Below are 23,206 nucleotides of genomic sequence, written 5' to 3' on the forward strand. Positions count from 1 at the left end.
TACTGTTTTTGTTCACGTACAGTTCAGGTTTGACTAGTTCACAAGGCGCTGTACACACAGGGTCCAGTCTGTTGACAATTATTTCCCCATATAACCCATCTAGGTCCCTATGTTCGGCCCTCTCCTATCACCTTTCCCTAGCTGCTGTTCATCTTTTTTTTTTTTGGTGTGACCCCTTCCCTCTGGAATGCCCTTCCCCTTTACCTCCATAAGGAACAATCATACCCGTTTTCAGGCCCTCCTCAAGGCACATCTCTTTGCAGTAGCACCTTTCTGTCCTGGAATACTTTTGCTTCTCTTTTTTTTCTCTCCTCTGTTCTGGAATTGATGGGGGTTCCTTTCCTTTCTGATTATTAGTTGTACACCACTGATATGCTCTGAAGATATCAAATTCTGAACTTCAGACACCAGTCTTACAAGTCCAGCATAACTAAAGGCCAGATGCACTAAACTTAACGAGCAAGCAACGTGATTTTTAAACTAGTTCTAGCCAGTTTAGCGCGCACGTAGTAAACCAGGACATACACAAAAGGTTTCTCAGAGTCATTTTTCTGTCACGGTAGCAGCTAACGAAAACGGAATGCAAAGCTACTATAATGAGCTAAATACTATACAAATGTGCTAGCAAGGCAATGCGCAGCCATTTTTCAACCAGATGCACACCCTACCTTCAGCGCTGAAAGCTTAACGTGAGGTCTGGAGCTCTTGTTAATGCCTCTTTAATAAATTCAGCAAAGTGCCCATGAATGAGAAGCAAACCGGCAACAACCGTGACCCTCCTCCGTCTGATTTCTGGTATTTCTAAGATCTCCCAAAGTAAGATGTGGAGGGTTGCAGAACTGTGCTGAGGATCCACATAGGAAATTAAAATGGTCGCAGTGCTATTGCCGGTGGGTTAATTTAAGAACTACTTCTTCAGGAGGCAGCAAGCTAAAGCGAGCTAGAAATATGAACCAGAAGAAAAAAGCAACACTGGGCCTTCAGAACTAGGACAACAGGAGTACTTTATCAATCAATGACCCGACACGGGCCGTGTTTCGGCGCTAACAAAGGCGCCTGCTTCAGGGGTCTAAATAAACATATAAATACATATAGAGGTTAATACAATGAAACACAATAAAAATAATGGACACATCGTGTCAATTTTAAAGCCTAGACAATGTATCAAAATAAAAATGATATCAATAATATATCATATTAAAAACAGAACCACCAGAAAAAACTGAAAATAAGATCTATAATGCAAATTATTAAAAATTTTAACATCATATAGATAGAAATAGATATGTTGGAATTCAAAGTGTACAAAAAATTTTTTCAGTAAATAGTTTGACAATTCCAAATTTAAAAATTGCCCTGGTGGGCTTATTGTATGCATATAGATAATCCCAAGGTTCTACATATATATATATCTCTCAATTCATTTATAGAAATACATATATATATCCAAAGATGTAAAAACTTATAGTGTTAATATATTATCTATAATGGATGAAGTGTGTGTGTCTTGGAAAATTATGAGGAAGTTTTAATTTTTAATAATAGGTAGGCAGTCTTACCGATGTACTGATGCAATGACGTGCAGATGACAAAACACGATTGCCTATATGATAAAAAATAGAAAAGAGATAAAACTTATGTTTGATATGATAAAATGTACAGATGGATCAATAAATACCTTTAGAGTGGCCCCCCTAGGAAAATTTTTATTGTTAATGAAAAAGAATTATATAAATAGAAAGACAGAACTAGCACTACAGAAATGTACTTGTTAGAGAACAAAAGAAGTGGACCAAACACTTTACTGAGGATATACAGGAGCCATGTTAAACTTACGAAGTGTTCGGAAAGAAGTGTGGGGGAAAAAAACGCACAAAGATCAAAATGCCATCGAGAATGAGTAAAAGCTTCTTACCTTAAGGCACTGAGAGGTTATCTACAATCTTCGCTATGGCGAAAAAAAAAAACCAAAACGCTAATAGCGCTAGCTTCAACAGAAAAACTTTCTCCTGTGTCGTAATCGATTGTTGCGCCGGAAAGCGCTGACTCCGATGGAAAGTTTATTCTCTATAGCAAAAAGAGGTAAAAAAACAGAAAAGAAACACACGGATATCCGGTCCTATATATTCAAAATGAAAAAGCGCGCCAAAAGTCGATGACGTTTGGATGCTATCGTGTAAATGTAAATTGTAGCTTAAACAGAACGCTAACGTGATGACATAATATTATGTCAATGAGGAAATTTAAAGGGCACAGAGTGCAGTTAAAAGTGATGAGTATCGGCATGTGTAGTGTTCGTGGATGTATTCAATATGATATGCATACAAAAAAAAAAAAAAAAAAGAGATTGAGAATATTGCATAGAAGGCTTAAGAATAAATTGTAAAAAAGGCATTTTAGATTGGTTGTAGAGCAGTGTAACGTTACATGTTTTTGAATATAAATCTTGAATATGAATTTAAAGGATAGTATAAATTAGTTCTTGTTTAAACAAAGAAACAGCCAATAAATTAAAATATCAAAGAAGTATTTGTTGCTTTAGAATATAGGTAAATTTTATTTAAACATGATGAAATTGGTTGCTATTTCAATAAAGTCAATTCAGAAACGTGGCTTCTGAAATCAAGCATAATTTAATGCTTATTCCTTATGTATTCATTTATCAAAAAGAAAAAGAAAATTTTAATTAGAAAATGGAAAAAAAAATTTTTTTTTCCTCTTTCGATTCATTCAATTCAATGCTCCATCAAGAACAAATATATATATAAATTAAAGATCCAAAAAATTATATTGGAAATATATGGAAATACACATATATATACACCTTTGTGTAGTCCTGACACTCCTTATTGGGGGATAACAACAGAAATGAGGAAAAAAGGAAAAGAGCCAAGAAAAAGAAAACAAAAATCAGAAGACCGCTAAATCCAATTCTGCATTAAGTCCTGCTGGGTATAGTGTATTCAGCTCAAAAATGGTTCTTTGCTCTTGTTTGAGTAAAATTGAGTCCAGGTTTCCACCTCTCCATGGTTTAGAGATTACCTTAAATACACAGAAACGAAGTTCCACAAAACTATGAGATTGCTCTATACAGTGATTTACCAATGGTGCAGAAGGATCCTTGCGCCTAATACTACTTCTGTGTTCTATCATTCTGGTTTTTACTTTGCGAATTGTTTTCCCTATGTATATTAAATGGCAAGGACACATAATTAGGTATACAACACCCTCTGTGTTGCAATCTGATGAATGATTGAGTGGATAGTGTTTCATTGTAGTTGGATGTATAAAGGTACTAGTACTCATAGAAGATGCACATACCGAGCATGCGCCACAGGGTCTGTGTCCAGTTGTGAGCTGTGGTGTTGATCTTATAATAGGTAAAGCAGAGGGAGCACTATCTCCTTAATGTTTCTGTTTCTTGTATGTGCTACGGTAAGATGTTTGTTCTTGAAGCAGTCCAAATTCTCCAGAATATGCCAATGTTTCATCAATATTCTTTGTATATCGGAAGACAAATTTGAGAATCTGAGGCTACATACTATGTCAGGGTTCTTTTTTTGTACTTGACCTTGCAACAGTGTCTCTCTATTTGCCATTCTTGCCTTAGTCAGTCCTCTATTAACGCTTTCCTCAGAATAGCCTCTTGAAAAAAACCTTTTTGCCATAGGTATTGCTTGATTCTCAAAGTCGTTATAATTACTACAAAGTTTTCTTAAACGGAGGAATTGTGAATATGGTAGGTTCTGTTTTAAACTTCTGTTGTGAAAACTCTGGAAATGCAAGAAGTGATTCTTATCAGTGGGTTTTCTATATATCGTAGTTGTGAAATGATATGTTTCTTTTTTGATGAGGATGTCTAGAAATGGTATTTCTTCTTTGTTGTGTTTCATGGAAAATTTCAAATGTGGATTAAGATTATTCAGCCATCCATGGAATTCCTCAAGTCTGGTGACACTCCCTTTCCATAGAATCAATATATCGTCAATATAGCGTTTCCAAAATTTTAGCTCCTCCTTGAAAGGGTGATCTTCTAGAAATTGGTACTCGAAAAAGGCTACATAGAGAATGGCCAAGTCAGGTGCCATGCTCGCTCCCATCGCTGTACCTTTGATTTGTTTGTAAAAGGAATTCAGGAAATTGAAAAAGTTCTCTTGCAGTGCTATAGACGCCAGTTGAATAATGAAGGCAGTGGGTACTCTTGGATTATTTTCTCTATCGTTTAGGACATCAGTAATGATATCCAAAACAGGCTGATGAGGGATATTAGTATATAACGACTCCAAATCCAGGGTGACCATAATTATTTCAGTAAGGTCACCATCATATTCTTCCAACAAATTGATGACATGTGAAGAATCCCTAATATAGGATTTTACAAGCGGAATGAAAGGTCTGAGAAAAGTGTCCACAAAAATGGAGAGAGGTTCAAGAACAGAGCCTATACCCGATACGATCGGCCTTCCTGGTGGGTCAGTCAGGGATTTATGAATCTTTGGTAAAGAGTATATAATTGGTGTTATGGGATATTTGGTGATGAGAAAATCTCTCTCTTTGCTAGTCAGGAAGCCAGATTCAAAGCCAAAATTGACCCCAAAATCAATTTCTGTCTTCAGTTCTTCTGTTGGATCGGTTTCCAATTTTTGATAATATTGAGTATTGGACAATTGGCGATTAATCTTTTTTTAATTATTTGCATTATAGATATTTTCTGTTTTTTCTGGTTGTTGTCATTCTGTTTTTAATATGATATATTATTGATATTTTATTAATATTTTTATTTTGATATATTGTCTAGGCTTTAAAATTGACACGATGCGTCCATTATTTTTATTGTGTTTCATTGTATTAACCTCTATATGTATTTATATGTTTATTTTGACCCCTGAAGCAGGCGCCTTTGTTGGCGCCGAAACACAGCCCGTGTCGGGTCATTGATTAATAAAGTACTCCTGTTGTCCTAGTTCTGAAGGCCCAGTGTTGCTTTTTTCTTCTGGTTTGTCTGACTGTATACTGTAATGCCCTCTCTGTTTGTATTCTAGAAATATGAACAAAATGAGTGCAGCTCGGAACCAGTCACCCCCAGAGTTCCCTGCTCCAGCTGGTCTCTCATCCAATCACAGGGTGTATAGCTGACACCAGTGTTAGCTAAACGCACTGCGATTGGCTGGCAGGCAGGAACTTCGAGGTAGAGGGTTGCATGCTTTTAGCGTGTAGTTAGTGCATCTAGCTGTAAGTTCTGGTATGCTGCACCAGTGAAATTCCTGTACTCTGTTGCAGACATTTCTCCTTTCTTGTTCACAGAATCTTTGACCTTGGTAAATTGCCCATGAGGAACAAATCCTGAAAGCATCCTACTTAATGATGAATACTAGTATTTATGCAGTGTCTGCTTCATCTCCTGTTGGTGGGTTCTGGCCGCCATGCCAGCAGCTTTCTTCGAAATATGCAATTGCCCCAGCCTTCTCCCTTTAGCAGGCCCCAGGGAATTCTACCAGCTTTTTTGCTGCCACAATTGGAAAAAAAAGGCACAAAGGGCCAGGTATAGCCACAATAAGGATGACCAAGCAGGCTGAGTCCAGCCCCCCAGGTTAGGGAACCCTAATTTAAGCTGCCTCTACATATATATGTATATCACTGATAAGGTCTTATAAACTGCCTAAAAGGTTAAGATAAATATATAGATTAAAAAAAAATGTGGCAAGCAGAATGTAAATAGTGTGGTCTTTTATGACAAGGTTGCTAGTGTTCTCTCTTTGCAATTATGAATCTTTTGTGTTTTCTTTCATTTTGTTAATGCCTTTGTCTTCTCCACCCTTTATATTTTCTGATGTAAAAATAAAGTTTTCTTCTATTAATACTTCTGGAAAAAACACTTGTTTTTGTGAAGCATATAATACAAAAGAAAAGAAAACAAAGGGGGCCTTTTACTAAAGGGCAGTAAAATCTAGGCTTAACGTGTTCTAAACACAGGACTTTGCCCATACACTAAGCCCAGGTTTTTATTTTCTTGTTTATTTGCAGGTTGTGCAATGTTCCCATTAGCGCCTGGTACCTACAAAACCACCACAAATTAACATGGGAGCACTTACCGCTTCCTAATCACTACATGCTACCGTAGTAACTGTGTTATCCGATTAGTACGCACTAATCAAAATGTGCTAGCTGGACAACTGAGGAACACTCCTTCTGAAAACTATGGGGCCTTTATATCAAACAGCAGTATATATAAAAAAAAAAAAAGCAGCCTTAGTGCACGGGAATGAACTGCATAAGAGTGTGCTAAGGCCATTTTTACCCATGGGGTAAAACAGCCAATTCAACATGTGAGTAGCACAAGCACTTCCCCCAAATCACTGTGGGACGCCTCAGCACACCTCACAGTAAATCATATTTTGCTGTAGTAAGCACGCATTAGTGCTTTGTGTAAAAGGGTCCCTATTTTTGAAAAATTCATAATGTGCACTAACTGTACATTAAGGTCTTAACACCCTTTAATCATTTTGGGACCCTTTTTATTAAGTCACCTTTTCCTAGAGACAGTCAGATATTGTTCCCTAAAGTCTCAAATCCAACATGTTGAGAATGGCCAATTTTTCATGTCATGGGTCCTTAAGCAGTCTAAAAGTTACATGTTAGATGCTCCTTTCCTCAGTGGCTGTAAGTATGCACATTGTTACACAGCGCACATTTTTCTCACCAGATACTCAAGCATGCACCAATTCAGCACATGCAGTTCTTTCAGCAGATATACATATGCATATTTTTACAGTGTGCATATGCTATGTACTCAAGAGCCTGCGAAATAATCTGAATGCTGGTGGAACACCAAAAGCAAAATGCATCATTAAATGGCCTAAAAATGTAGCTCCAAAGATGATTTGGAGCATGACTTGAGTGGCCAACAAATACATGTAGCAGCTTATGAAAAAAATGGTTGTCATTACATACATTTCTCAGACATTGCTGAGGTCTCCAAATGCACATGAATGAACCTTGCTAGTGAGCCTCAAGATTTAGATCATATTCAACATAATTTTTCTGCCAGCAAAATATGTGCAGTGACAGAGAGCCTCCTCCTGAAGTGCAAAGGATACAAAATGTATAACATCAAGATGCACTCAGTTCTTTTTAATCAAAGAATAGCACCCAATACAATTAGGACAATCTCTGTATTTTTCTGCTCCATTTTCTTAGAGTCCAATTATGTTTTGGGGAACTTGAAGGTCTTCTCCCCCACCTTTTGTACAAAATAGGTACTCTGTCCCAACATTTCAATTAGCAGTAATGTTTATTTACACATTCTTGATATAACGCAAAATGGTCTGAATAAGGCATCAATGAGGTTTACAATAAAATAAACTTGTGAACAGGTAACAAGGACAAGGGCAGAGGACTGAAAGAAATACTAGCAGAATCAGAGACCGGAATGTAGATTAAAGAGATGGGTTTTAAGATGTCTTGAAATTGTATTCTGAGTGAAGAGTTCCAAAGTTCGGGGGCTATACCGCTGAATGCAGTTTCACAGGAAATTTAAGTACAAAGCAGAGGATGATGGAAGATGATGCAGCAATCCATCTGAACAGCAGACAGGGCAGTTAAGTTGACATGGCATTAGGAGATAATGAAGATAGGCAGGAGCTGTGGGTAAGTGAGGGTAAGTGACCTTTTGAAAACTAGCAGCAAGACCTTGAAACAAATACATGTGGAAACAAGGAGAGAATATTCTGAACAGTGGGGGGGGGGGGGGGGGGGGGAATGACGTGATCAAAGCTGTGTGTGTTGTGGATTAATTTAATGGCTGTGGATTGGATGAGTTTGAGGCATTTAAGAGCTTAAAGAGGTAAAACAAATAGAGCACTGCAGTGATGAAACTGGCAAGATCGGGGTATCACCAAAGAAGTGATCAATGAGCTACTATAACGAGATGCCGAACAGTGCGGTTTCTATGGAGAGCGGACAGACGAGGAAATAATCAATGTGGTGCTTAAAGGATGTTCTTGCTTCCTCAATTACTACAAAATCTGGTCTTGTGTCAACCTTATCAATTGGAATGGAATAGAAACAAACATGACGACAGATAAGTCAAATGGTCCATCCAGTTGGCCCATCCACAGCAACCACTATCAACTCCTTTCCCCAAGAGATCCCATGTGCCTGTCCCACACTATCTTAAAATTAAGACACAGTCCTCGTCTCCACCACCCCCACTGGGAGACGATTCCTCACATCCACCAACCTTTCCGTGAAAAAGTATTTCCTTAGATTAATCCTGAGCATTGATAACCTCAACTTCATCCTATGCCCTCATTCCAGCGTTTTCCTTCATTTGAAAGTCTCATCTCCTGTACATTAATATTACAGAGGTATTTAAATGTATCATCTCTCTTCTCTTCTCCCTTTCTTCCAAAGTATATATATTGAAAGCCTTAAGTCTGTCCCCCATACGCTTTATTAAAGAGACCACTGACCACTTTTGTAGCCACCCTCTGGACTAACTCCATCCTGTTTATAGCTTTTCATAGCTGCGGTCTCCAGAATTGCACATAGTATTCTAAATGGGGCCTCACCAGAGACTTATACAAGTGCACTATCATCTCTTTTTTCCTGCAGGCCATTCCTCTCTATGCACCCCAGCATCCTTCTGGCTTTGACCATCACCTTTTCTACCTGTTTGGTCACCTTGAGATCATCAGACAATTACCCCCCCAAGTCTCACTCTTTTGTACACAAAAGCACTTCACCCCCTACAGTATACCTTTTCCCTTGGATTTTGGCAACCTACATGTATGACCCCTACATTTTTCAGCTTTAAATTTGAGTTGCCAATTGCTGGACCATTCTTCAAGCTTTATCAGATCCCTTCGCACGTCATCCAATTCCACACCCTCTGGGATGTCTACACTATTACAAAGTTTAAGACAAACCTTACCAGACAGTCCTTTCACAACACCACTCAGATGCTAAAAAGAGCCAGCCCGATCCCTGTGGTACACCACTAACATCCTTTTCCTCGGAGCAAACTCAGTTTATCACTGCCCTCTGTTTCCTTCTACTTAAACTAGTTTTTAGCCCAGTCACTTTAGCGTCCATACCGAAGGCACTCAGTTTACTTGTCAGTTGCCTATGTGGAACAGTGTCAAAGGCTTTGCTAAAATTCAAGTACACCACATCTAGCTCCCCTCCCATATCCAACTGTTTGGTCACCCAGTCATAGAAGATTTGCCTGACAAGACCTGCCTGTTTGATACTAGAAACCTCACAATCCTCCGCTTTAGAAGCGCTCCCATTAGTTTACTTACCACTGAGGTCAGACTAACAAGTCTAATTCCCAACCTCCTCTTTACTTCAGTTCTTGTGTGGAGGAACCACATCTGCCCTTCTCCGGGACCAGACTAAGGAAGCATCAGACAACAGAACCGCCAAAACTTACCTAAGTACCTTCAGATGCATCTCATCCGACCCCATTGCTTTGTCTATTTTTAGTTTAACTAGCTCCTCCCAAACAGTCTTCTGAGAATCGGTTCTGTTCTACCGAACATCCATTCCCATTTGTTTTCTACAGTCCTACCCCTGGCCTTTCATCCATGAACACAGAACAGAAATAACTGTTAAGCAGTTCAGCTTTATCCTTATCTTTTACATATTCCTCCCCTTCACCCTTGAGCCTCTATTCCATTTTGGCACTTCCTCCCATCACTTACATAACTAAAATATGTCTTGTCCCCCAGTTTTACTGTATTGGCTTTCAGCAAGGTGTTCTAGGTGATTTTTTTTTTTTTTTTTTTTTACTATGTACGATACCAATATTTTTCAGGTACAATGTTATAACATTTACACTCATTTACAGGTTTTTGCTAGGCTTGCTAGGAACCATCTTCTTCACTGTCCACAATTAGTTGCTGCAATTATATATCTCTCAATTTTAGGTTTAAATGTTACAAAAAATATCAAAACGGGACTGCGGATGTTCTACATTTCCCCCGGTGTGTGTTTTAGCCAGTTTTTTCCCCCTTGTTTGCTAGTCTAATTCTTTTAAGAATTTTGCTTTTTTGCAAATTCTCTTTTCTCAATATGGGATGAAAACTAGTACTGGCCATTCACATTAGAATTTTGATTATTGGATCTGTTGATGTTTGTGTAATGAGACCTCTAACAGCAACTTTACCTGGATCTTGCCAGGTATTTGTGACCTGGATTGGCCACTGTTGGAAACAGGATGCTGGGCTTGATGGCAATACTTATGTATTTATATAAATATGCAACCTATTTCTAAGGGTCATATTGCCTCTAGCACTCGAGACGTGTAATCTTGGCATATATACATTGGTTTTTATAGACTACCTGATTGGATGCAAGATTTAAAAAAAAAAAAAACACCCCTCACCTCTTCCATATCTAAGGTCTGGAATTGTAGACTAGCCCCATAAAAATCCTGAATTATACATGAACTCAGAGACTATGAACTGATAGCATATCTTGTTCTATGCTGCTAAAGCACTTTGATTATGTTTCCTCCCAGTGATTTATATTGGATTGTTGCACCTTCTGCAATTAGAGATGTTTATATAAATGCCTGTTCACTTGTGACACAATGCAACCAAAGACCGTAATGAACATTACCCGACTCTTCTTCCCCCTTTTCCTCTCTAAGTTCCCCCAACTGTACCTACCATACATGTACCTCATTCTACCACAATATCACTTTGTATTCATTCATACCATGTATTTGTTCAGACCACAATTGGCTAACGCCGTTAACGGTTATATGTTAGTCACATTGAGCCTGCAAAAGGTGGGAAAATGTGGGATACAAATATAACAAATAATAATAAGACTTCCTCCTCAAGTTCCCTCATTTTACAATCTTAAGTGAAAGGAATTTTGCTTAAGTTTCCCTTTTAAAAAAAGATCACTATAGCACGTTTGTCAGTAGGTAACCTAGTTACAGACTTTGGATTTAAAATACACTAGAAATGTGTGTTGCTGTGATGCAGCTTAATGCTTTGCTACCACTAACTGCCTTCCCATCACCCTCCAAACCCCCCGTTAATTTCAAAATGGTTAAGATATGTATCCCAAGCCTACAGAAGCAACCTGCACAAAAATTTGGATCCACTAAGTCACCTGCATTAGATTACAAAATAAGGCAATATAGATGTTTTCCAAACTTAAATGTACTTCCCCACAAGTCATTCACGTTTCCAGACTATTCACAATGAATATGCACAAAACACACAAAGGATCCTTGATGTATGCAAATCTATCTCACATAGCCATTGCGGATATCCTGATAATACAGTTGAACTAGGGAGGAGTGGCCTAGTGGTTAGGGTGGTGGACTTTGGTCCTAGGGAACTGAGTTCGATTCCCACTTCAGGCACAGGCAGCTCCTTGTGACTCTGCCCCAGGTACAAATAAATACCTGTATACAATATGTAAGCCGCATTGAGCCTGCCATGAGTGGGAAAGCGCAGGGTACAAATGTAACAAAAATAAAATAAAAACAGGCTTGAGAAAGCTTTATGGGATATCATAGTGCAAAAGTCAGGTTCAGCCTCCAGCACTCTTATTCCTTGGATCCAAAGATGTTAGCAAATGACTTGTCTCAAGGACAAGACAGAACAGATAATACTACAGTTATTTAAGATGTTCTGTGCAACAGAAGATATTTAGCAACTAAGAGGTGGCTGCAATGTTTAAAAGCAAACAGATATCCAGGGCTAAAATCACATTCCCCCCCACTAATACGCGTTGGATCTTGTGCAGATACTCCCTTGGATTGTATGTATGCTCCTTAAAGCTGGGATTTATTATATCTAAAGTCTAATAATGCCCTAAGCTGCTTTAAGGACGATACAGAAAGACAAACTAAAAATACAGCTCCAATCTAAGAAGGCTGAATTTACACCAGCTTTCTCCCCCTTTCTAACGAGGGCCCGGTTAAGCCATTTCAAGCTCTAACACCAAGGTCAAAAGTCACATTATGGATGAGGTAAACGTAAACCTTATATAGCAGGAAATGGGAAGGGGTTTTGAGCAAGGGCCCCTGACCAGAAAGGCTTTTGCACCAGGCACTATAATTTAAGCCGAGCTTGCTGCATTGCTATACAGGAAATATGAAGAGGAATTGGGGTTGGGGGGGGGGGGGACACGTTTCCTTTACAGCCCACTGGGCGCCACCCAAAAAGCTCATTGTGGGCACCACACACCGATACCACAATGCCAGACGCTACACGCGACTTGCTGCGTCGCTATACAAGAAGTGTGTGTGTGTGTGTGTGTGTGTGTGTGTGTGGGGGGGGGGGGGGGGGGTGCGTTTCCTTTTCACAGAGAGCACTCTGCGCTCAAAAAGCTCGTCCCAGCACAGCAAAACAATACACAGGTCAGGTTTTTCAGACTAACCACAAGTAATACCCGTCCTACATATTTAAGAAAAAGGGCTAGTTTTGCACAGCGTGGTTACCCTGAAAGTCAGTTCGGCATCGCGGACAGCACTGCCACGCTGCAGGTTTTAACAGGGTCACCGCACCAAGCACGACAGGCCGCACTTCTTCGAGCAAAGTAACCACCACAGTTACTTCGCCGGGCTCCTTATCGGAACTACAGCAATAAAGAGCGTTCTGGGAAGAGCGGGAGCCTTGCTCGGGGACCAGCGTCAGGTAGGAGTAGCGCGCATACCAGTCACATACGGTTCCTACACTTCACTTACCTACTCCCAGCTGAGCTCTCGGAGCAGCTGCCTAGGCGAAAAAGGACAGAACAGAGGCGAATTCTCGCGAGAGGGAAACCTCCCGGTCCCGCAACCTGCAGCGCGATACAGAGAGGAAGCGGGAATCTGCTGCCACCTGCAGGTGATCGAGCCGCAGCGCAGGTCCGGCTAACGAACAGATCTGCTGCTGCTTTCGGAATGCGACAAGCCCCCCCGAGTTGAAGTGCTTTGTCCTTTTCTTTCTAGTCCCGCCTCCTCTGACGCGCCCGCTGTTCTCTTAAAGCAGCCGCGGCAGTCAAAACACAGCCGGCGGCGCCTTGCCTTTATGTTAACAATTGACCTTGGCAACGTGGAAGGGGGAAAGAGAGGAAGCTGCTGCACGGAAGGGGAGGAAGCAGGCTAATGGCATTATTATCCAGGAAGGAAAAAAGACATGCTGGAGATTGTGTGGTGGGGGAGGGGTAGAAGATGAGATGCTGTAAGACAAGGAGGTTGTTTTAGAAAGCTTTATGGGATATCGTAATGCAAAAGTCGGGTTCAGCCTTCAGCACTCTTACTCCTTGGATCCAAAGATGTTAGCAAGCAAATGATTTGTCTCAAGGACCAGGCAGAACAGAAAATATTGCAGTTATTTGAGATAGTCTATAGCCTATAGTATTTAGCAAGTAGAAAGTGGTGGCTGCAACGTGTGGTGCTCTGATGTAGGTTAATGGAGTAGCCAAAGATTTGGGTTCGATTCCCACTGCAGCTCCTTGCGACCTTGGATAACCCTCCATTGCCTCACGTACCAAAACCTAGATTGTGAGCCCTCTAGGGGACAGAGAAAATATCTCATGTAATGTGTACAGCGCTGCGTAAGTCTAGAAGCGCTATAGAAATGTAGTAGTAGCAATGTAGCCGGCTGTAGGTAGCAGGTTAGAATCCAGATGTGGCTGGTCAGATTCTAACTGGCTACAGGTGGTCAGCTAGGTGTGGCCTGTTAGAAGTAATGTACATAAGTAATGCCATACTGGGAAAAGACCAAGGGTCCATCGAGCCCAGCATCTTGTCCACGACAGCGGCCAATCCAGGCCAAGGGCACCTGGCAAGCTTCCCAAACGTACAAACATTCTATACATGTTATTCCTGGGATTTTGGATTTTTCCAAGTCCGTTTAGTAGCGGTTTATGGACTTGTCCTTTAGGAAACCGTCCAACCCTTTTTAAAACTCTGCTAAGCTAACCGCCTTCACCACATTTTCCGGCAATGAATTCCAGAGTTTAATTACACGTTGGGTGAAGAAAAATTTTCTCAGATTTGTTTTAAATTTACTACACTGTAGTTTAATCGCATGCCCCCTAGTCCTAGTATTTTTGGAAAGCATGAACAGACGCTTCACATCCACCTGTTCCACTCCACTCATTATTTTATATACCTCTATCATGTCTCCCCTCAGCCGTCTCTTCTCCAAGCTGAATAGCCCTAGCCTCCTCAGTCTTTCTTCATAGGGAAGTCGTTGCTAACAACAAAAAATTAAAAACGACAAGGAGGATGCAGCAGCTCTTAGGTTTGCTTGTTTTGTTTTGAATGCACTGGATAACGGCTGCTCGCGGGGGGGGGGGGGGGTTGGGAGTGGATACAGATTAACCTACTTGGTTTCAACCTATTCATGTCACTTGTCTCAAACCTCCTTGGGTACAAGGCTATCTATTGAAGCCAGTAGGCAAAGTCACACATTCGCCCAAAATAATAGCAAATGCTATTGAAAGCAATAGTAAAAGATTATTAGAAAGAATGGACTGCCTGGTCTTTCAACTGTTTCAGTTGGATAGGCAGTGCCTTAAAAGGTGGAGGACAAAAGTTTTTTGTTTTTACTTATTTGACAGCTTTTTTAGTTATTTGAAAGGTTACCATTTGTAGACATAAATATCATGAAATCAAAACTGAATATCACTAAAACAGCTTCAAAAATTATTGTCGCTAGTGGAAACAGCACTAATAAAGGCTGTATGTTGTGCTAATTTTTCTACATTGTTCTTTTACAATACAGTATACATGGCCAAATTTCAGTGAGAATATCCTGTTTACTGATGGGTTCATCTTAACTGTTGGTGTAATCTGCCTTGGGAAGCCTGGTGTTACAAAGAATGGAAGTGAAATTAAACTCTCCTTTTATTGGGGCACATGGAATCACATCTTCACCTCATCTCTTGTACAAATTCTTTATTCTGTATTTTTTTTTTTAGCATGTTTCAGGGACAAGTGGTTTTCATAAGTCAAAATAATAAAAATAAATATTTTCTTTCATTCAGACCTCTCATTTGTTTAAACATAAATGGGCTATAAGCCCCTAATGCAGTCCATTGGTTCTTATATTTTGTCCTTGTGATGACTTATACTGTGCCAAAACTGGAAATACAGTGAGAATTCAGTAACATCCAAAATGTATTAATTAACATTATAATTGTGTTTGCATTTGGGTGAGAAAATGTTGAAGACTGTCTTGAAGAAATAAATATATATCACAGAACTGGAAAATGTTGGCACATTTAGACTGACTCTGGACTTCTGCATGAAGGTAGCTTTGCCTTCATTATTTAATACCTTTCTTTTAAATAGTAGTAATAAACAATATTAAGTGCATTTTTATAATATACCACTGCTTTACACAAAACAAAAGGACCAAGTTCCCACAAACTATGTTTCTCTTTTGATCTAGGCACAGGAAATGCTCCCAGGTTTCATGCTAATTCATGTTTAATGTGGGATGTAAGTAAACAAATAAATAAATAGAAACTCTGAATGTTGAGCACCTGATTCTAATAACATGATGTCTGTTTAGTGACCCTTTACCAGGAGAAAAAAATCTCTGCATGAATATAACACATTTGCTAGGGTGTCCCTATAAATTACCTATGAAAAGTTATTCCATTATTATACTTCCTCTGTGTACAGCTGTATGCTGCACAAGCCAGCATGTTTGAAAATCTAAGTGAGGTTAAATAATAATGCTACCAATAATAAAGAACGACAACATGGATGCAACAGCTCACAGGTGGGGGGGGGGGGGGGGTTTGAGTGTACTAGAGATGACGGCTGTGCTGGGGAGAGGAAACAGAAATTAACCTTATTGGTTTCAACATGTTGACATCACTTGGTCTCCTGTCTATTAAACCTCCTTGCTGTAAGATAATAGGAGGGGGGAGGGAAGGAAAGATACATTCTGTAGATGAAGGTAGGAGTACATGAAGGAGAGATATGCTAGGCATCAAGGAGGCAAGGAAGAAAGACATGCTGTAAATTAAGGGATTGTGGAATGACAAGAGAGACATGACAAGAGGAAAGGGAAAAAAAGATACTGCAGATTGGGGAGGGGACAGGAAGGAGAGAGAAGCTGGAAATGATAGTGAAGGGAGGGGGAGCTAGGGATGGGGTTCATGATGAGCTTGTGCCCCCCCAAACCAAAAAGTTATTTAGCGGACCCTAGTCACAAATGTCAAGATTTCAGAGAACAGGAAAAAAGCCAAGGAGCTGGGGTGCTCCACCCACAGTGGAACCTGCAGCGCCTCAGTTGGCCATCACTGGTGGCTCACTTGTCTATGGCCCCACTTCCCTTTTCCCCTTTATTTTTCATGTGCAACAGAAGGACTGATTCCTACTGGATTTTATTGGGGGTTGGGGGGGTAGGGGAGCTGGAGGTCCACTGGACCTCCAGCCCCCATGTTGCTGTCTAGGTGGGGGCTTGGGGGGGGGAATTAGGCCACCACAGCTGAGTGATGGTGGGGGTTCAATGGATCCCCCCCCAGGATACAGTGACAGTCCAGGCTGTCTGAATCTGATGGGGAGGGGGCGGGAGCAGATCCTTAATCCTAAATCCAGCTCTGAGCTGGCATAGGGTTAAGGGACTATTCCGCCTCTACGATGAGAGAGCTGTTCTCTGATCATAGGGGCAGAATACAAGCAGAGCTCATTTAATTCTAATTTAAATGAGCTCTGTGGTATTGAGGGGCGTAGGCACTGTTTGTCCAATGATCATGGGTGCAAAGGTAAATGTGGGTGTTAGTTTGGCGCTAGAGGCCTCTAGCTCTTGCATTTACCTTTGATCATCAGGCTATAGGTGTTCTTTAGCTGCCAATGCTGGCTCTCTTGTGCATGTTCAAATTAGCGACTGATCTAAGCATATGTGGGAGTGCCAAAGGTGGTGGCTGAAGTGTGCCACCCACTTGAGCATTGCTCAGGCACCACAAGTGGGGCACGCAGGAGACTCTTCAGCTGGTGGGGCTTGACAAACCCCGCCAGCAAAGGTTGCTTTAATATGGCAGCGGAAGGCAAAAGGGGGACAGAGGAAAGGGGAGAGAACTCCTGACTCCCTCAGTCCACCTTTGGACTCTACCCCAAAATGGACTTCTGGTTAAGCCTCAGGATCCACCTGGATCCAGCACTAATCCCCAGTAAAATGGCTCCAGATCCAATTCCCAGCAGAAGGGCTGGATCCAGCACTAATTCCCAGAAGGGTTAGATGCAGCACTGGATCCACCTGGATCTAGGTCAATTCTCACCAAGAAGGGCAGGATACACCTGGATCCAGCACCTATTCCCAGTTCATGAGCTGGATCCACTCGGATCAAGCACTTGTTCATCCAGAAGGGCTGGATCCACCCAGATCCAGATCCATTTCTCACCACAAACTGGATTCATCCGGATCTAGCCCTTACTGTGGAAATTAGTGCTGGAACGACCCAGATCCATCACTAATTTCCACCTGAAGGGCTGGAGACATCCAGATCCAGCAGAAGGTTTGGATCCACCTGGTACTCTGGTACCATGTGCAACACCCAGGCTTCTCTGGCCCCTAAATGACCTGGATCGGCCATCCCCCAGGTTTGCTATGCTTGAATCAACAAGAAATGGTGCATTTTATGTTTAAATATGTTTATTAGTGCAATGAGAAACAAACACAATACTACCCTTGGAGGGATACTCCATACATCGCTAAAGTGTTCTCATTAAGTTCAAATGCAAAACAGTGCAAATACATTTTTCTTTCTTTTCTTTACCCCCCCCCCCCACCTTGCCCCCCTTCCCTTTCTCTTGAACAGCTCAACTCCCCCCCCCCCCCCCCCAGACTCCTCCGCTTTATCGCACTCAAGAATTCAAAATCCTACTACGCGCTACTGCAGTCAATGAGTCCCAAAAAGGGGACCAGACTTGGCAAAGTCTATCTCCTGATGGCGAGGATAGGTCTTCTGTTCCCCTACGCTCCAATGCGCAGAGGTGTATCATATTAGATCTCCACTGTTGCAGTGTAGGCGGGTCACCGGTTATCCACTGTTGAAGAATCGATTTCTTTCCAACAAGACTGTTTTTTTCAAGAAGCATTTAAGGCCCCGAGGAGCAAATGGTGACACTCTGAACACCTCAAATAGTTGAGATGGAGTTGGTTTCCAAACTACCCCCCATAACCCAGACACATGCTGACTAACCTGACGCCAAAACCCCAGGATCCTCGGACACCTCCAGAACATATGTCCTAGGTCAGCTGGGGACTGTGCGCACTTCTTGCATCTATCCTCCGTCCCCATCGCTGCCCTATGTGCTCTATGGGGTGAAATATACATCCTCATTACAAATTTATAATGTGTTTCTTGCAACGTCACATTCTCCGTCAGTCGTTTGGTACCCAAAAGACAGACCTTTACCGTTTCCTTCTGGAGGTTCATCACTAGCTCTGTATTCCAGCAAGCGGTCAATTTACCATATTCCACCTCTCCCAAATGTTCCCGCAATGAGGCATGATAGTATTTGAGTGGAACCCTTAATCGTGCATCTAATCCCAATATAGTAACCAATTGCTCCCACGCCTGCGTTGTCAAAGAAGCAGCCGGCAGGGACCTCAGATAGTGACGCAACTGGAACATAGAAAAGAAATTTAGTCCCCTAACCCCATACTCCAACTGCAGATCTGCAGAAGACCTCAGAGTGCCCTCCGGGTCATATAACTGATATAAATATTGTAAGTTTTTCTCCCCCCACCTAATAAATTCCTCTGAACTGATGCCCGGCATGAAGTTTCTATTACCCTGAATTGGCAGTAACAGAGAAGACTCTGCAGACATACCGTAAAACTTACAGACCCACCTCCAAGCTTTCCTCAGGGGCATCACTATTGGTGCAAAAGCCGGCGGAGTCCGAAGACTCCCCGGCTTCTCATGCAACCAGGCACTAAAGTGGTCTGGGGCAAACAACTTCGTCTCGGCTCCCGTACATGAAAAATAAGATGATCCCCGGAACCAATCCGTGAGATGACGCATGTTACTAGCAATTGAAAAAAGTCTGATACTCAGCAGCCCCAGCCCCCCCCCTGTTCTTGGCAAAAAGAGCTGGGTGGCTCGCATACGTGACTTCTTACCCTGCCATATGAATTTTGCTACCAGCCGTGTTACCCACTGGTCATCCCTTTGTGTCAGACACAACGGCACCATTTGGAGCACATAGGTCCACTTTGGCACCAATATCATATTATATAGTGCAATTCTCCCCATGAGGGACAACGGAAGCGAGTGCCAGCCCTGCAGTGTGTGCTGTGTGCTACGCCGGAGCGGCTCTACATTCACATTATACAGATCCGACAAATCCGCTGGGATTAGTATTCCCAGATACTTTAAGGGCCCCTTGGACCAGGTAAGGGGAAATTCTCCTGCCCACCCCTCTCTAATCGAGCTCTGCACTGGGAATGCCACTGATTTCTGTAAGTTAAGGGTAAACCCCGAAAAGAAGCTAAATTCTTCAATAATATCCAGAAGGCCCGGTAGCGACCTATAAGGGTTTGTCAAAGTCAGCAATATATCGTCTGCGAATGCCAAGGTTTTTACTGAGAGGGAGGGCATCTCAACTCCCGCAACCCCCGGGTCTCTTTGAATCGTGCGCAACAAAGGTTCCAGGTAGAGCAGGAACAACAACGGCGAAAGAGGACACCCCTGTCTCGTTCCCCTCAAGATCTGAAACTTGGCTGAACGGGTCCCATTTACCAGTATAGCGGCCTGGGGGTAGAAATACAAGGCAGCAATCGCACGTGCAAACCAGCCCCTCAAGCCCACATATTCTAAGACTCCAAACAGGTAATCCCAGCGCACTTTATCGAACGCCTTCTCGGCGTCAAGACTCACCAAAAGCAATGGTTCTTGTGACATGTGGCTATAAGCTACAGCCATGCAAACTTTGCGGACATTAATAGAAGAGTGCCTTCCCTTCACAAATCCCACCTGCCCCTCTCCCACCAACGTGGCCATGTATGGACTGAGCCTCTCCGCCAACACCCTAGCTAGGATTTTAAGATCAACATTGATGAGAGAAATCGGTCTGTATGATTCCGGGCGTTCCGGGTCCTTCCCCGGCTTTGGTATCAAAGTAATCCACGCCTCGTTGGAGTTCCGTGGAACCCCTCCTTCCTCCACCGAGGCTTCAAAAAAGGAGACCAGGGCTCCACACAACTGCGGCAACATGCACTGGTAATATTCTGCCGTGTACCCATCGGGGCCCGGGTCCGTACCCCTTTTTAACGCTTTAACCACTTTCTGGATTTCTTTAGCACTCAAAGGAGAGTTCAACCGATCTCTCACCTCCGCTGTTAATTGCTCAACAGGAGAAGCAGCAGCGGCCGGAAATGGGGGCTGGCACTGCATCCGTCACGGGGCGGGGGGAGCAAAAAAAAAAAAAAAAAGGTGCCAGTACGCCGTACCGTTGCGTACCGGCACAAAAAAAGCACTGGGTAGCTAACAGGAGACAAGACAGCCTTGTCTAGCAATCTAAACTGCGGTATGCCAAAGCTGCCGAGAATTTATTGTATCCAACCCGCAGAAAAGAGCTGGGGTTGACCTACAAGGTGAAACAGTGCCCAACAGGCAAAGGTGAAAATACGCTCCACAGTCAGAGACTGAACTGTGCTCAAGGGACAGAAACGAAGCTGTGCTCATCAGACAGAGTAGGCTCCATGCTCAATGAGAACAAACGGATTTGCACTCAAAGCACACAAACTGAGCCATGAACCACGGGCAAAGAAGGAGTTGCACACCTCTGGCAAAGATAGAAATGCACTAAATAAGCAGAGAAGAAGCTGAAAGTAACAGAGGATGAGCAGTGCCCCACTGAAAGAGCTGGATGTTAGAGGTACCTGCAGAACTGAAGCTGCGGTAGCGATGGAACTGTGTATAAAACACAGACAAGGAGCTGCTTTTTATACATAAACAAGGAGCTAGCAAGCCGCTGCACTCCTGACACCGGTAAGGAGCTGTGCTCCAGACGCCGACAAGGAACTGTGCTCCAGACGCCGACAAGGAACTGTGCTCCAGACATCGGCAAGGAGCAGCGCTCCAGACACTGGCAAGGAACTACACTCCAGACACAGGCAAGGAGCTATACTTCCTACACAGACATGAAGCTGTGTAGCACCTGTAGTCACAGAGCTGTGCTCCACATACCACCCTGAAACTTCACCCAATTTGCAGAGAAGAGTTATGCTAAACACACAAAGATGGCACTACACTCAACAGGCGGTGGAGCTGCGCTCTGCACGCAGATAGAGAGCTGCATTCCATACGCATGCCACACACAAACAAGGAGCTGCATTCCACAGACAGACACAGAGCAGTGTTCTACACGCAGACACAGGACTGCACCCCACACTGAGACCTGCAGAGAAAGAACTACACTCAACATGTGACAATGGAGCTGCGTTCAATATGCAGAGTTGAAAGGTTGCAGAATAAGCAGTGAATTTACTTCACTCAACATGCCATGATAGAGCTGTCCTCAACATACAGCGATGGAGCTAAAGCCAAACTGGAACTGTGGAACTGTGCCCAACATGCAGCGATGGAGCTGTGCCCAACATGGAACGGTGGAACTGCATGGAATAATGAAGCTGTGTTCAACAGAGTGATGGAGCTGTGCTCAAATGCAGCGATGGAGCTGTGCTCAACATGTAGCGATGGAACTGTGCTCAACAAGCAAAATGCATTGATGGAGCCCCGGGGAACAGCCAGAGAAGAAGGTGCTGCCAGGAGGCCAACAGGAAAGGAGCACAACTTGTGGAAATGCAGACCTGGCGCTGCACTCCCCTGGCCCAGAGGGACTAAAACTACAAGAAGAGAAAGCCCCGTGCCCCAAGAGACACTCTCAGCCCCCAAGTGGTCTCTGAGCCACAAAGACTGCCCTCCTAGGCAACCGATACGGAGCAACAGTCAACATAGAGAAAGAACTCCCGCCAAGAGGGAGGTAAGTATCACAGATCTGGAATCCTCAGACCATAAGGAGCAAAATGCAACCATAAGGCAGTGAGGAAGAAACAAATCTTGCCAGGCCAGAAACAAAGAGGAAACTGGCCACTAACACCAAACTGAGGAAAATCCAACTAAGGGAGAGTCAAACTCCACACCTAGAACAGGACCACTTCCCTGCAGAAAAGTAGAGACAAGCGCAGAGCTAACAGGTGATAATCCAAATGCACAGCAATAGATCTGCTCAGCGGGAAAGAACTGCGCCCCTTACAGAAAAAGGAAGGAGTGCCAAATGTGCCAGGAGAGAGGCGCCTGAAAGTAGAAAAGGCAAAATCCGCCTGTGCCAGGCTAAAACTCCCGCCTGAAAGCAAGGGAAGCAAGGAAGAGCTGTGGCAAACTAGTCCTAAACTAGCAGCAGAGACTGGATGGTCTGAACTAAAAGTTGCGTAAGACTGACAGGAATGAAAAAATAGCCCTGGACTAAAAAGACCGAGCCTGCAGCCAAACGGAGCCAGCGAGAGAGTTCCCCCACTTTGGAAATGGCAGACTAAGACCTCTGAACCGCAAAGGTACAAGTTCCAGCAATGGGGCCGCCTTCTGAACCAGCCGCCGTGTAGGACAATGAAGAGGAGAAAAAAAACCCAACTGAGTTTCATGATCCAGACACGAACCGTACCCCACAAAAAAAAATCAAAGCAACTGGTACCAGCTCGGAAGGGTCCAAGATCAGAATCAGATGCCGGCCAGCCAAATTCAAAGAAACTTCGCAAGTGGGCCCCTAGAATACATTGCCAAAGGCGGGAAAATAAATCAGGTAACAGGCAAGAAAAAGAAGGATAAACACAGTTTCGTCTTCACCAGGGGCATATCTGAGGTTCGGCGGTAGGGGGGGCAGGGGCTAGAGTGAGGGGGCACATGATAGCCCCCCTGGCCGCCGCCGCCTCCCCTACCGCCGTCAACCCTACCCCCTACCGCCGTTAACCTTCCCTCCATCCCCCGCCTAACGCCGTCACCTACCCCCGAGGTCCGCTTCCTCCTGCCGGCTTTTTAAAATATTGCTTCAGCTGGCCGGGGACCCCAACCCCCCGCCAGCCCAGCCGCGGTCTTCTTTAACTTCTTCATCCTCGTCGTGCTGTGAAAGCTGCATGCATCCTTAGTTCCAGTTGGACGGAGTCTGACGTCGCAGCACGTTGTAACGTCAATGTACTGCGACGTCAGACTCCATCCAACTGGAACTAAG

General features: G+C 43.1%; 1 protein-coding gene across 2 annotated transcripts in view; it reads right to left on the minus strand.

Annotated features, from left to right (window-relative positions):
- Positions 1 to 12,915, minus strand: part of NCOA4 (nuclear receptor coactivator 4) — a 45,710-nt gene extending 32,795 nt beyond the window's left edge. The window contains exons 1-2 of one of the 2 annotated variants that reach the window (XM_030203292.1): positions 12,713 to 12,915; positions 1,560 to 1,603 (exon numbers count right to left, since the gene is read on the minus strand). The gene's annotated coding sequence lies outside the window, so the exon portion shown is untranslated. The remainder of the gene's footprint in view (positions 1 to 1,559; positions 1,604 to 12,712) is intronic. The other variant, XM_030203291.1, reaches the window with a different exon arrangement.
- Positions 12,916 to 23,206: the final 10,291 nt, after the last annotated feature.

This window comes from Microcaecilia unicolor, chromosome 5 (genome assembly GCF_901765095.1).
Source record: "Microcaecilia unicolor chromosome 5, aMicUni1.1, whole genome shotgun sequence".
Classification (NCBI taxonomy): domain Eukaryota; kingdom Metazoa; phylum Chordata; class Amphibia; order Gymnophiona; family Siphonopidae; genus Microcaecilia; species Microcaecilia unicolor.